Here is a 13,737-nt window from a genome sequence, read left to right as displayed (position 1 = left end):
GCACTGAGTGTACATTCTGCAGAAAAATAAAATATGAAGTGTTTTATACACGAGTAGATTTAATAAAATATCATTTTTTCTGAATTTTTTTTTATAGTATTTTTAAATTATTGGCGAACGGATTGGTAGCTGAGGTAGCGGCCGCATTCGAATCGTTTATTTAATTGTAGGTACATATTAATAAATGAATATGGTTCAATACTCAGGTACGAGTATCATTACCATTTCCATTATTATTATTATTATTATTATTATTACTTTTTTTAAATTTAATTTGAATAGCTTAAAATAATATGTCTACTTTATGAACCATTATACAATTTAATCACGGGCATTAAATATTAATCTACTACGTGGGATAAGTTAGATTAGACAACCGTTATACAGCGTTATTGTAGGTAATGTATAGTTTTATTATTATTATTATCGTTTTTTTAACGAGCAATCGCAATTGATAACAACAACAAATTAACGAGATAAATTTTAGCAGAAAAATTTGTCGGTTGGAAAGGGCGATCGTAGTTTGAGGAAGGGCCGCGGGGGCGCAGTCTCACCTGTTTAAATGTCGGCGCGCACGCGTCGATCAAGGCGGCGGCAGTGAAGACGAGTACAGCTAAAACTCACGACGGCCGCTCTCCGCCGTCTCCGGCGCAAAACAGTCCGCACACGCCACTATCGTCTGTCGCACGCACTCGCCGTCGTCAGTTTCGTCAGCCCACACGCCGTAAGCGTACAATTACATCCTTTACACCGGGTCAGAGAGGGACAACTATACAGCAACCCGGTCGACTGCGCAATACGTACGTGTATGTGGTCTCCGCGTAATGGTGAGTGATTAAGAGTTATTTATATTTTTCAATCGTACACTGCGGATACGGCAAAAGCTCATCCGTAAGTGTGCGCGTGCATGTGTGCGACGTACGTTCGAACACGACTTTCGGTGAAAAATCAACAGGTCTCGTACGTCCCGTAGCCGTTTCTCCCACCGATCCACCGTATTTTTTTCTACATTCACGTGGGATTTTTTTTTTTAAAACGTTCTTTCCACACCACAGTGTTACGAAATTTTGCCGTGGATCGTGTCTCGCATTACAGTTGAACCGATAATTGGTTTTCCGCACGGAATTCGTACGGTTGCCGAGCGCGGTGGACATTTCGCGCGGAAACTTCCATTCCACGCCACCGCACCGCCGTCACGATCATTCGGTTATCGTAATGCAAACGACGTTCGTCGGAAGCAACCGATACACGAGCCCAGACTACGTAATTTTGCACGGAATTTTATCATCATTGGTATATTTTACTGCGGTATTAACGCACCGCATTTGAATATCGTATAGTTTTTCTGTTTGATAAAATAAAAAAAAATAACAACATCGTACAAGCTTATAATATAACGGCCAAAACAAAATAGATCTATCTATTTACCGTTTGACGGGTACATTTTGAAATAATGTATTCTCGTGATGTTTTATTTTTTTTTTTATTTGTCTACAACGTATGTTTTTAGAAATTTACTGTTTTTCGATGGAGGACGCTTATACTGTTTCTGGGATGAGGCTGTTTCAATTTCCCATCCCTTCTTTCTCCTCCACAATAAAAATTATCCAATAGTTACGGTTAAGTATAAAATTTCCGTGTTTACGACAGTCTAGATACATTTCTATTGATTGTTATTATGACCATTATTTACCTCTAAAATAATGATTCGTCACTAAGTATGTCTGTATAGCTTTTTTTTATAATAACATAATATTGTTGTGAATGGTTGGGAGAAATAAAAGAATATTGTTACCTATTTTTTTTATTATTAATAAATTATATATATAAATATATATATATATTTTATATTATTTAGGTATGGTGCGGACTGTGGATTGTAGATTTTACACGACCACTGCTATGCCACCTGTAACCGATCGTAAATTTCAACGAGTCACAAATGTATAACTATCGTAATATTTTGTCGCTACATAAGCCGTGCTTATATATATATATATATAAATGTATTATACTACAATGTATTTACTGTGGAAAAATATTATTAGCCATGTGATGAATTCATGGAAAACCGTCAGTAATGGTTTTGCTCTCGACCGGCGGCCGTAAATAATAATTACCGTTTTATATTGTTCATAAAGTTAGATTTTCCGATAACGATATGATTCCCGATTCTAGATTTCTTACCAAAGCTTGCTATGCCGTTTAATCGGGACCAGTCAAATAAGATCATAAACACTCTTAATTGAGTTTAACTTTACTGTTTTTTTTTTCGCAACTATCACATCGTTAAATAAAGTGATATGCTATAATACTATATTATTATTGAATAAAGTTTATAGTGAATATTGTGCCTTTGGCTATTATTTTTACTTTATTCATTTAGTACATTGGTTAATAACTCTGGACATAATATTATTTATATTTTTTCAACTAAATTTAACTAATCCATGAAAAACATATTATAGAATAAATTATTTTGTCTGTCAGTGAAATAAAATCATAAATTACAGAATATTGAACAATATTATATTTTTAATATTTCCAAATTTTTAATCATTTTTTTTGCATGAAAAAAAAATTAAAAAAAATATGTAAAATGTATTGAATAATTCCTAAAAAATTATATGTACACTTAAAATGTATGATATTCCTTGTAAAAGTTCAATAATATTTGGATTAAATAATAAAACACGAATAGCAATTAAAATAAAAACAGGATATTCTTGGACTGATTTAACAGGATTCACTAAATGTTGGAAAAAAAATACTTGAGTGTAAATTATATTAGCAAAGTAAAATTAATAATGCTTATATGTTTTTTCTAAGAAGATAAACCAATAATAATATATAGTATATACTTCATATCTAAATGTATTGAATGTACTTCGCACGTATTCATATGTATGTATATATATAAATGTATGCAGTGCATAGCAATATAATTTAATGTCTATAGAGTTATTATTATTTCGTATTAGCGCAAACGATATATTTTCAAACATTTATGACCTTTCGAAAGTGTAATATTTGGAAAAACGATCTTTTAACCTAACTCGATGTTTGAACTTACAGCATTCAAGTTCATAACTTTTCAAATCCAAGACCCTTTACATATTCTATCAGAGCGATGAAAAATATGCTAACAAAATAATAAATAAATAATGTATTTATACTGTTTGCAGCAAACTTTTATAACGCTGAACAACATTTGATATAGAAACACAAGCATAAATTAATATGTATGGTATTGGTAAACCATGAGGATTCTATGTTTAAAAATAACTTGAAAATAGTTTTCCGGGATTGTCGGTTGGTTTTATTAGCTTAACCTAGTAATTTGTAAATGTTTAAATTCCTTGCCTCTGGACACGAACTAGCTTTGGTTCACAATTCATACAGTATCCAAAATAATATGCTAGTGCTCCACCAAAGGTACAACTATGACATTAGCTAGAAGGCCTTTGATCACAGTTCATCCAGTGCCCGAAGTATGCTGGATAAAAACTATAGCATAGGAAAACATTATGACCAGTACTGTATACTCACAAGGACCAATCTAGTTGTGTAGCAAACTCAACCGCAATATTACTCCCATTGTGAATGTCATTGACTTGATTACTCATATAATCTAACGATGTTGACTAAACACGGATTGTGTATAATAGACTAGACACTGAAAGTAGAAAACCAATAAGCATTAAATAATCCTCTTAGAATAAATACATTCGTTTTTTCTATTAGTTCACAATAATAGTACGATACATTTTATAAAAGTGATAAGTAAACTTTAAAATCACCATACTTTAACAACTATTGGACAAAATAAAAACTAATATAAGTTGTGTTTATTTCGTTTCGAATAAATTAAAAGTGAATTATACACAAAAACTTGATATGGATTTAAATTTAAATTTTAATGAATAATTATAAATTACTCAGAATGGGCTTAACAACATATTTTAAATATTATGTTTGCTTATAAATAATTATAATGTGCTTATATATATACAATGTATATTATACATATTTTATTTAGACGAATATATTATGTTGTATATGTGTATAGATAAATTAATAATATTACGATATAATAATCACGAGAAATTAAGATTGAAGGACTACCATTGTGGAGGACTTTGTAATGAAGTAGTTATATAAATTTTATAATTTTTTTTATTTATTGTTAGTATATTAAGTTAAGTAAGTCGTGACAATTCTGATTTTCCAATTTCCTTTTGAAGTATTTTGGGATAGCTACTGATAAGATGATTATAAAAAATCACAGTTAATTTTATTTTATTTAATATATGATTGGAAAAATTATTCTAAATGTTTTATAATTTATCAAACTTTCATAATTCTATTAAAATAATTCCAAGCTAATAAAACAAGTAAAAATAATAACATTTAAAACAAATTATTTATTATAATAACTCAAATACTTTGTTTTAAAACTTTTAATGAGAATGCCCTTAAAAGGTTTGTTATTCTTATAGGTATTCTAAACGTTTTATTTGTTTGATTAAAGTTTATAAATTCCTACAAGTTTTTCTTGACAGCTGCCATTTTTTTTTCTCAAACCTCTGAATATTATAGAAAAATTATGAAATTTTACATTTTATAAATATAGCAAAACGTTAAAAATAGTGTTATGAATGTCAAAAAACATTTTCTTAATTGATTTTACCAGTTTGGCCAAAATATTACATGATATTACTATAGTATTTAATAAAACTATAAATATTAAAAATAAGGGAAAAAAATCTACTCTATTTTAAAATTTTCTTACTTGACGGGCAAAGTACGGAGATTTTATTCGTTTTCTCTAAACAGTTATTTCTCACTATAAACACGGACTTGGCGTGTAGTGCTCAAATACATGGAGATTAATTTGAAAAACACATCTTGAAGGAGAATTAGTACCTATAAAATAATAGGAATGCAAGATTTTTATCTTAAGGTGAAATAAATAACTTCTGAGAAAAAATGAAACTTAGTTTCCTGGGAGTGCTCAATAGCAGTACTTAAAGAACTCGTGCATATTTCTATATAAGCTATGCATTAAAATATATATGCATTAAATATGTATGTTTTTGTTTTTTCTAAAACTGGTAAACCGTTGTAGGTATATGCCAAGTTATGACATTCGGGGTGATCAAACGATTACGGTGATCATTGATATTAGTCAATTATATATAATAGTAGTTATTTATTATTTCCAATAAATGGGGAGACTTATAGTTCTTGAAAATTTAATTGATACAGTCTACATAAATAGAGATAATAAACTACATTGCAATAACAACTATGTTAAAATCATATTATATTATTGCTTATCGTGAAAAAAAAAAATCATGAATTATTTTATTTTGATTCCGACGTACCAATGCGAATATTGTGGAATTTAAAAATTACCATTACTCGTTTATTTTTCAGAGTAATTCATCATCTTTCTTTTTGTACTGCATCATTCTAAGTAAGAATCATTATAAGATTGACTTTGGGGACTTAGCGAAGAATATGTATCATACACATCTCATATTACCGAATACACATGTAACTAAAAAGTGATACATTTTTAGTTATGCAAGTGGTTTAACAGGCAACGCTGACAGTGCGTGTTATAGATAAATTTTTATGATGTATCCCTAATGTTTATAGTAACGCCTTTTTACGTGCCTAGTATTAATTACGCGGTGGAAATGTAATTGCATTTTACTGCCCTTGGCTGGGAAATAAAATAATTTCAGCTGCTGTGCGGTACTTGAGAAACTCACTCAACCTTTAACCTCATATACAGCCTAAGTAGTACTGTAGCACTAAACCTGTATGTCATTTTACAAGTATGAAATAATTTGTCACAGATACCACTAGTAACTAAAGTTTGAGACTATTTGCATTTATATATTTTTTATTGGTGATCGTAAACATATTTGAGGATTGGAGATCTCAGATATAATTTTTTTTTTTTTGAAATAGTGAAATTATTTACAATGTCCATTGTATATTTTAGAATAATTTATTGTATTTTATAAAGAACAAGGGTATTTAACAAATTTAAAAATGTTTACAATTAACTATTGATATATAAAGTTCATATTTTCATATGTGTACCGTTTTCTCTATAATTTTTTCCATAACTAACTATCTTAGAGTATTTTTTTGTATTTTCAAACACATTTGCAATATTTGTATGCATTTTTTAAAAATGTTTAATGTTATAAATCTTGAATCCTGTAACTGTACACAATATTTTTATTTATTATTTAGTTTATATGTGTTATAATGATGAATACATTTAAGAATTCTGATAAACCGCTGGCATGATGGCTCACGATATTTTTAGCAACTTATATTATACGAATTGTGGTCATGTTTTTTAATCAATACGTATATTATTAATGGAGACTCGGAAAAATTGTTGCTCGTGTAACGTTATTAAAGTCACGCCTCTAAAATGTGGTTTATGGTATACGTATTACAAAAATAATAGTTAAATTTTTGTTTTGCCAAATAGTTAATTATGTAATATAGTAAAAAATATAAAGATAATAATGTCATTTATGTATGGACATTGCTGACAGCCTTTAAAATGTCTTAGATTATATAAATACAGGCGTATGTAATGAGAAAGGAAATTGAAAAACAAAGACATAACAACCATATTTTTAAAAAGAATTTTACGCCATAATGTGTTTATATTTTATAATAATTATATATTAAATTCCGAAAAAATGTATGGTTAGCAATATAAAAAACATGTATTATTATACCTGTTTTTTCCTGGAAAATTATTTTAAATGGTTTTACCCACGTATTTTACCACAACGCTGGAACATAAACGTACAGTAACGTATTGTATTCCATGTTGTATAGCTCGTTAGTGTGTGGTTGTTATTTTAAACTTACTAAAAAATGTTCAGTATTTTTTTTTTGATAAAACGTTGAAAAATAAAAACTTTATTCAATGCTATAAACATTATAAAGTTTCATTGTTGAAATACTCTATTGCACAAAATGTCACCTTATACTCGTTCTGTGCGATTATCGTAATTACAGTTTTTATTTAAAAGTTACACATTCTCAATAATATTCAATAATATATAATAATGGATTTGGATATCAGTAAACGTGGTTTTTTTTTAAGAATTGCAGATAAATATAGTTATTTTTTATTATCTTTGAATACAATTAATTGCAATAATTTTTATAAGTTTAAATAAGAAATCTATTTTAAAATATATTACGTATTTTAAAAACAAAATTAATTTTTAGTATAGATACCTATACAGTATACATATTATAAGAGTTTATTCAAATTATTTTAATACATTTATAAATTATTTTACTAAACTACTCGTAACTTGTATTTAATAAATTAATAAGCCAGAGTCAATGATTAAACCAGTGCCTTTTAATGACTCCAGGACTCATTTAAAAAATATTATAATTTATTATTCAAGAAATTAAGTTTATTTTATTATTAGCACGATTGACATTCAACGTTTTTAAACTGTCGAAAAATAATTGTCAAAAATAAATAAGCACATCATTACATTTATTTGAAATTCCATTTTATTGATCAATGATTATTTTATAACCACGCTCATCGCTCATAACGATATAAGATACACTTTATATATTAAATAGTCTAAATACATTATAAAATATAACAAGCCGAGTAACACAATTTGGCATACACTTGCAGTTTTTATTGATCGCTATTCTACAAAACGTATCTAAATGCTAGCCAGGCCTCGATCTGACCAATAGTGAATTATATCAGAACCACCCAGAACCAAATTGCATTCAAATAAAATATTCTAAGCTTATTATCAATCTATTACAGACGTATTACCAATCAGGTCAGATTTTTACTGGCGACAACTGATAACATTAAATACCCATACTCAGGTTTCGAGACCTCACTTTACTAAATTACGAAAAAAAAAAACATCAGATATGCACCTGAGCGCAAAGTTATTAGTGAAAACTACCTTTTTTTTATTCCATTTCAAAATCTTGGACTACCATCTGAGACTTACCTGATATAGCATTAGTTAATAGAGCAGCGTTTTTCAAACTATGAGTCTAGTGAATACAAAGTAAATTTTTTGTAGGTCACGAGTTTATGCTTTTAAACTGTATAAATTATAAACAATAAAGTATTATTAATCTCGAAAATTTCCAAAAACTGTCATATTATTCCTATTACTATTAAATAAACAAAATGTTTTTGGAACGATAGCTATTTTTGGCATGTCGTTTCACAATTATCATGATAATATGATGACCGAACATTCTCAAATTGAAAATAAACTAGTTTTTCCAATCACCATCCACCGAGTTCGACTAGAAAATTCGAACGGGGGTGGTATTATTAACGTGTTATTAAATATTATGTACTCAGGATAATAGATGATATTATGCAGTATATACAATAAATTAATATGTAATATTTATTTATTTACATTTACGAAAAAAGTTGAATAAGAGATTCAATAGAGTAGGAAAGATATATAAAATTTTTATTTTTATTTTTAAATCAATTAAAATAAGTAATCTATTAATAATTTACTAAATTAATAAACTAATAACCAATTGGTGATTGTCTAAATAATAATTTATAAAAACAATGATTAAATAATTATTAATCTATTTTAATTTTTATATAACAATAGCAGCCGTCTTGTCTAGTATTATAGAGTAGTGTGCTTAGTACATCAAGTTTAATAAGTTGAAAAAAAATTAACTTTGATTTAAATACATAAACATTAAAAAAAAGCATTTGCTGAATAATTCAAAGTAAAACATGATGATTATCATTTGAAAAAACTGTAGAAGTTTAAATCGCCACAGAACACTCTTTGAATGCTATAAAAAATCTCTGAATAAACAAAAGTATGTTTTTAAGTATATTAAAAAATTTAAAAAAATCAGCTTTTTCGTAACTGCATTAATAAAGAAAATGAAAAGGGTGAGCATACTTACTAAATTACTTTAGAATATTATGTGGTTAAGTATTTACGGTCAAAATATGGCGAGATATTAAATATTATGTATATAATGTATACATTATATCTGTAATGAATACATAAGTGGTTTTTTTTGTTGTTTAAATTTTGAAAATATGATTTGTTTTCGTTGTTCAATGTATGTGTAATCCGAGCGTAGTGGTTAATATATACATCACACTCATGCCATGACATGTATTATAATATTATATTATTTGTATACCCAAAGAAAAGGAATATTTTTTGTTTAACAATAATATTGTCTCTAACTGGTTGATTTCAATGATACCCAGAGACGTCAATAAACATATAATATATATCATACATATTATATTATTATTTACATTATGAAAGTTTACATATTTTACAGTGATTTTGTTTACTACATTATACGAAAATGCAAAGCGTATGTTATAATATGATATAGCATTGAATTAAAATGAAACGGACTTGTTTCTACTACAATAATAAAAAATAGTAATTTATAATAATAATAATGGACGTCATGGGAACCATGAGATATTGGACGTTGCGATTTTTTTCTAGTTTTTCGTGTCCCCGAGAGACTTTTTCCATTTTTTTTATTTTTATTTAGTTTCCGGGTAACTCAATCTCTGAATATACAATGCGTTTTGTCTGGGGATAGACAATCTCTAATAATTATAGTAATATACATACATTTTGATAATAATTGTGTTCTGGGTAATATAAATATATAATTATTTTTTCGATGCTAGTGTTATTATTTTACAATATACATTTTGAAGGATGATTCTTTTAAAGATAAATGTACATTTCCTCGAAAAATAATCATGTTATCAAAATATTTTTTCCTAACTTTCGAGAGAACAATTGGTTTTTCAATAAGTATATTTATTTATTTTGATATATCTCTGAATACATTTTTAACCAGAAAACTTGATCTAATCTGTATTCTTAGTTCCAAATAAGATGACCAGCGTTCGTGCGCGGTGGGCAAACGGGCCGCTCACAAATACATCGGTTAGGCAGCACGACGTGATGACCGGTTTCGCAACGCGGATGGTAGAAAGCGATCTACCCCGATACAAACCGAATGTAATTTGGTTGTTTACGCACAAGTCATCTTATTTGGAACAGAGTATAATATGGGTATCCGTTTTCTAGTATGAAAATTTATTTTATTGATACTTTTAAGGAGTTATTCTTAGATTTTTTATAACTTGACAAATGCATGAATAAAAAACTACTGTAAAATGACGATAAAAAATCAAAAACGATTTTCTCCTATTCAAATTTTATTTTAATATTTTAGTTTTAATACATTTATGAAAAGTTCAATGTATAAATAAGATAAACAAGTGTCACCGTTCTGATGTTCATTAGTTATAGAATATATCACTATTATGGGTGTGTTTAATCCGAATTCAATAATATACCTATTATTGTATAAGAAACATTTTTCTTGGATAATTTAATATTTAATCATTATAATAATATACATTTATATCATATTATATCAGTTTATATAATTATTTTGTTAAAATTTCAACTTAAAACTTCTATAAAAAAATATTGTGACTTTAAGTTTTAGATATTTTTTAATTGAGAAACAATCAACTTATGAGGAACTATATGTATTACATTTTTAAGAAAATTTTTCCAGTATTGTTAATTATAAAAAAAATAATAATTTATCATGCCTATTAATAGCTCAAAAATTATCTCGACATATTTTTAAAATGTTATCGTAAATAGAAAACGATAAAATTTAGTGAAGATTTCAAGTCTCTATATTTTTCAAGTTACACTAAAAAAACAATTGATTTTGTCAAAAATTGGATTTTCTTAAATGGTTTTGTTTTTTTTGTGATTATAAAAAAAGTACTGTGAAGTTTTAATTTTTAAATTTTTAAAGTTAGAATTATATCCAATTTTTAATCCAAAATTACCACCATTTTTGAAAATCTAAGCATTCTATTACTCTAAAAGGTGGAATAGATAAATATAAAGAAAAAAAAAATACGCATCATTGAGAAATCAATACACATCGCTCCATTCAGTATCTATAATTGAATTTTGAACTAGAAGTTAATTTAATGGATTAAAAATGTATACAAGCAGAGTAGTGTAACTGGGGTATTCTGCAAAATATTGGTCTACTAAAATATTAACTACTTCTTATAATAATATAGTAATACATTTAACTTAATAAATTCGATTTGTACACATTGAACTTTTCAAAAAAATATTATTTATTGGAATATAAAGTTAAAAATCTTTAAAAGTGTCATTAAAACTTGAGCAGAATTTATAAAAAAATATTTTTTTTCGAATATTATGAAATTAAATTTAAATTGAGATATTTTATGAATATTTACGTATATGTACTAACATATTTGTATATTATAGAAAAATAATATCTCAATATAAGGGAAATCATAAAAACTATTTATAAAGCTTTATTTTCTGGTTGAAAATTCAAAATGTGTATATTAAAGAATTAACGGCGACAACATTTGAAAAAATAAGCGATTACAGTTGTAGTGGTGTATAAGCATGATGTATGTTTGTAACATAGTTAGTGATCTTTTATGTTTGTTAAAATATATGAAAAGTAAATTTGAAGTTTATTAGAGCATGTTCGCACAAAAAGTATAGTATAAATGGTTTTTTACGGATGTCAAAATATTTAATATGTATAGTATGGTTATTATTATTATCACAACTACTACAAAACACTACTAATGTCATCCTAATGCACTAATCGTGTTCCATACCGAAAGAGAAATAATCAAACTTCAAATTGTACGCATATTATGTGTAAAAATATTGTAATTAAATCGTCTAACTATTCGTCCTGTTTTCGTTGCTTTTAAATAAAAAAATATTAATTTTAATTCATAATGATATAATATAACATTATGACTCTAACTGTGTATAGGTATAACAATAGAAATGAATAATATTATATTTGATTAGTTTTAGATTCTAAATAATAGAGTGATAACAGAGTGAATATTAATTAGTTTTATAATTATTATGTTTTTTTATAGTGTCTTTAGTCACGTTTGGGATCTAAACATTATTAAGTTTTCGACTTGGAAAGGTGAGCAGAACATTTTTTGATATTATTTTTTAAAATAAATAGAAAGAACTTACAAATATAACTACACAAAATGGGAATATTTACGTATCAAAAGTTTAAAAAAAAAAATGATTTTAGTTTTTTGTTGTTAGAATTTATAAAATAAAATGGTTAATATTTGAAATTTTTATCAAATATTTATATTTGCATTCATTACATGTGATATAATTTTTAAATGTTTTGAATCTTTTTGAGCTATTTATGGACATGTAAAATTTTTTACTTTGTTTATATAGTTAGTAAAACATTTTTCACTACTCTAGATCAAAATATTTAATATTAGTTAAATAATGTTCAAAGTCATTATCATTTATTTTTTTTTTAAATTAAATTTAGACAAAATTCAATGAAAAATAATGATTTTTTCTCTAATTATTTTAGTTATTTCACAGTAATAATCAAAATGAATTGTAGTAACTTAAACATACTAATATTAGGTACCTATATAATCAGATACTTTAAAAAAAAAAAATTTAAATATTTATTCTAATTCTAAGCTATTTATCCCAAAATCGATTCATATAAAATTGTACAATATAGGTTGCTACATCAGTATAGGTTTATAAAGATTTTTATAATATTATATTATAGTATTATAACTTACTATTATTGATGAATACAATGTGTGTGTGCGTGTGTGAGAAATCCACAGCCAAGTTTATCGTACTCATAATCTTGAACTTTGATACATAGGTAATTCAATTTTTTTTTTCATTTATTGAGGGATTTACGTAGAGTTTTGTTTGGTCTCAAAAAAACCAAAATTATTTATGTTTTATTTTTATTTTTGAATGAAACCCTATTTAACATACTACTTGTTACTCAAAAAAAAAAAAAAAAAAACGTGAACTAAAATATAACAATGATCCAGCTTAAGAAAAATACGGAATTTGCATTTGAATAATCTTATACCTAAAAATCAACCTGTAAATTCAGTAAGTTATGATTGTCTGTGGCTGTACAAAACCATTAAAAATCCCGACAATTTAAATTGGAAAGTTGAACAATAAAAAATACTTATAATAAAAAATGATATTATAAAAGCCGTGGATCAAGAGGACCAAGTGTGTCATTGATTATATTAAGAACATTATCCAAATAGTTACACAAATATAATGGATGCGCTTCCCGCGGAGTTCAACAAAAGTAGCCACTAACTATCCGCACATTGCCTTATTAACAACGCACATTACACTCGTTCTAACATAGTATGTCAGTGTAGCCTGTGCATTTAACGTCGCCGAGTTATAATAGCGTCAACTTTAGTCCAAAAAATATTGCTCAGAGCGAGTCATGTATGTCGAAACTTTTTTAGACACGAGGTTTAGCTCTGATAGACAAAGACGAATAAGATTATATAAAAAAAATAAGTTTAAAGTAATTATTTTAAAAGCAATATAAAAAAAAAAAATATCACGAACTCATTTTTGGACTAGTTTTCACTGTCAACACGGACTAGCAATCTGTTGTCATTTGACCGTAATAAAATCGTTCAACTGTAAATAAAATTATTGAGACTGATATATTGGACGGATAGAAACGAAGAATAATCTACAAAATAAGTATTAAACACCCAAAACCAATCTCGAATAA

The 13,737-nt window shown here is 26.7% G+C and overlaps 1 protein-coding gene across 4 annotated transcripts in view; it reads left to right on the top strand.

Moving 5' to 3' along the window:
* The first annotated feature begins 619 nt into the window (after positions 1-619).
* LOC112597375 (neuropeptide Y receptor type 2-like) overlaps positions 620-13,737 on the top strand; it is a 180,716-nt gene continuing 167,598 nt past the window's right edge. For 2 of the 4 annotated variants that reach the window (XM_025343401.1, XM_025343399.1), the window contains exons 1-2: positions 620-827; positions 12,053-12,105. The gene's annotated coding sequence lies outside the window, so the exon portion shown is untranslated. The remainder of the gene's footprint in view (positions 828-12,052; positions 12,106-13,737) is intronic. The other 2 variants (XM_025343398.1, XM_025343400.1) reach the window with 1 other exon arrangement.

The sequence above is a fragment of the Melanaphis sacchari genome, unplaced genomic scaffold, assembly GCF_002803265.2.
Source record: "Melanaphis sacchari strain LSU unplaced genomic scaffold, SCAv2.0 Contig40_pilon_pilon, whole genome shotgun sequence".
Taxonomy (NCBI): Eukaryota; Metazoa; Arthropoda; class Insecta; order Hemiptera; family Aphididae; genus Melanaphis; species Melanaphis sacchari.
The sequence above is the reverse complement of the archived record's forward strand: the minus strand, read 5'-3'. Positions and strand labels throughout refer to the sequence as shown.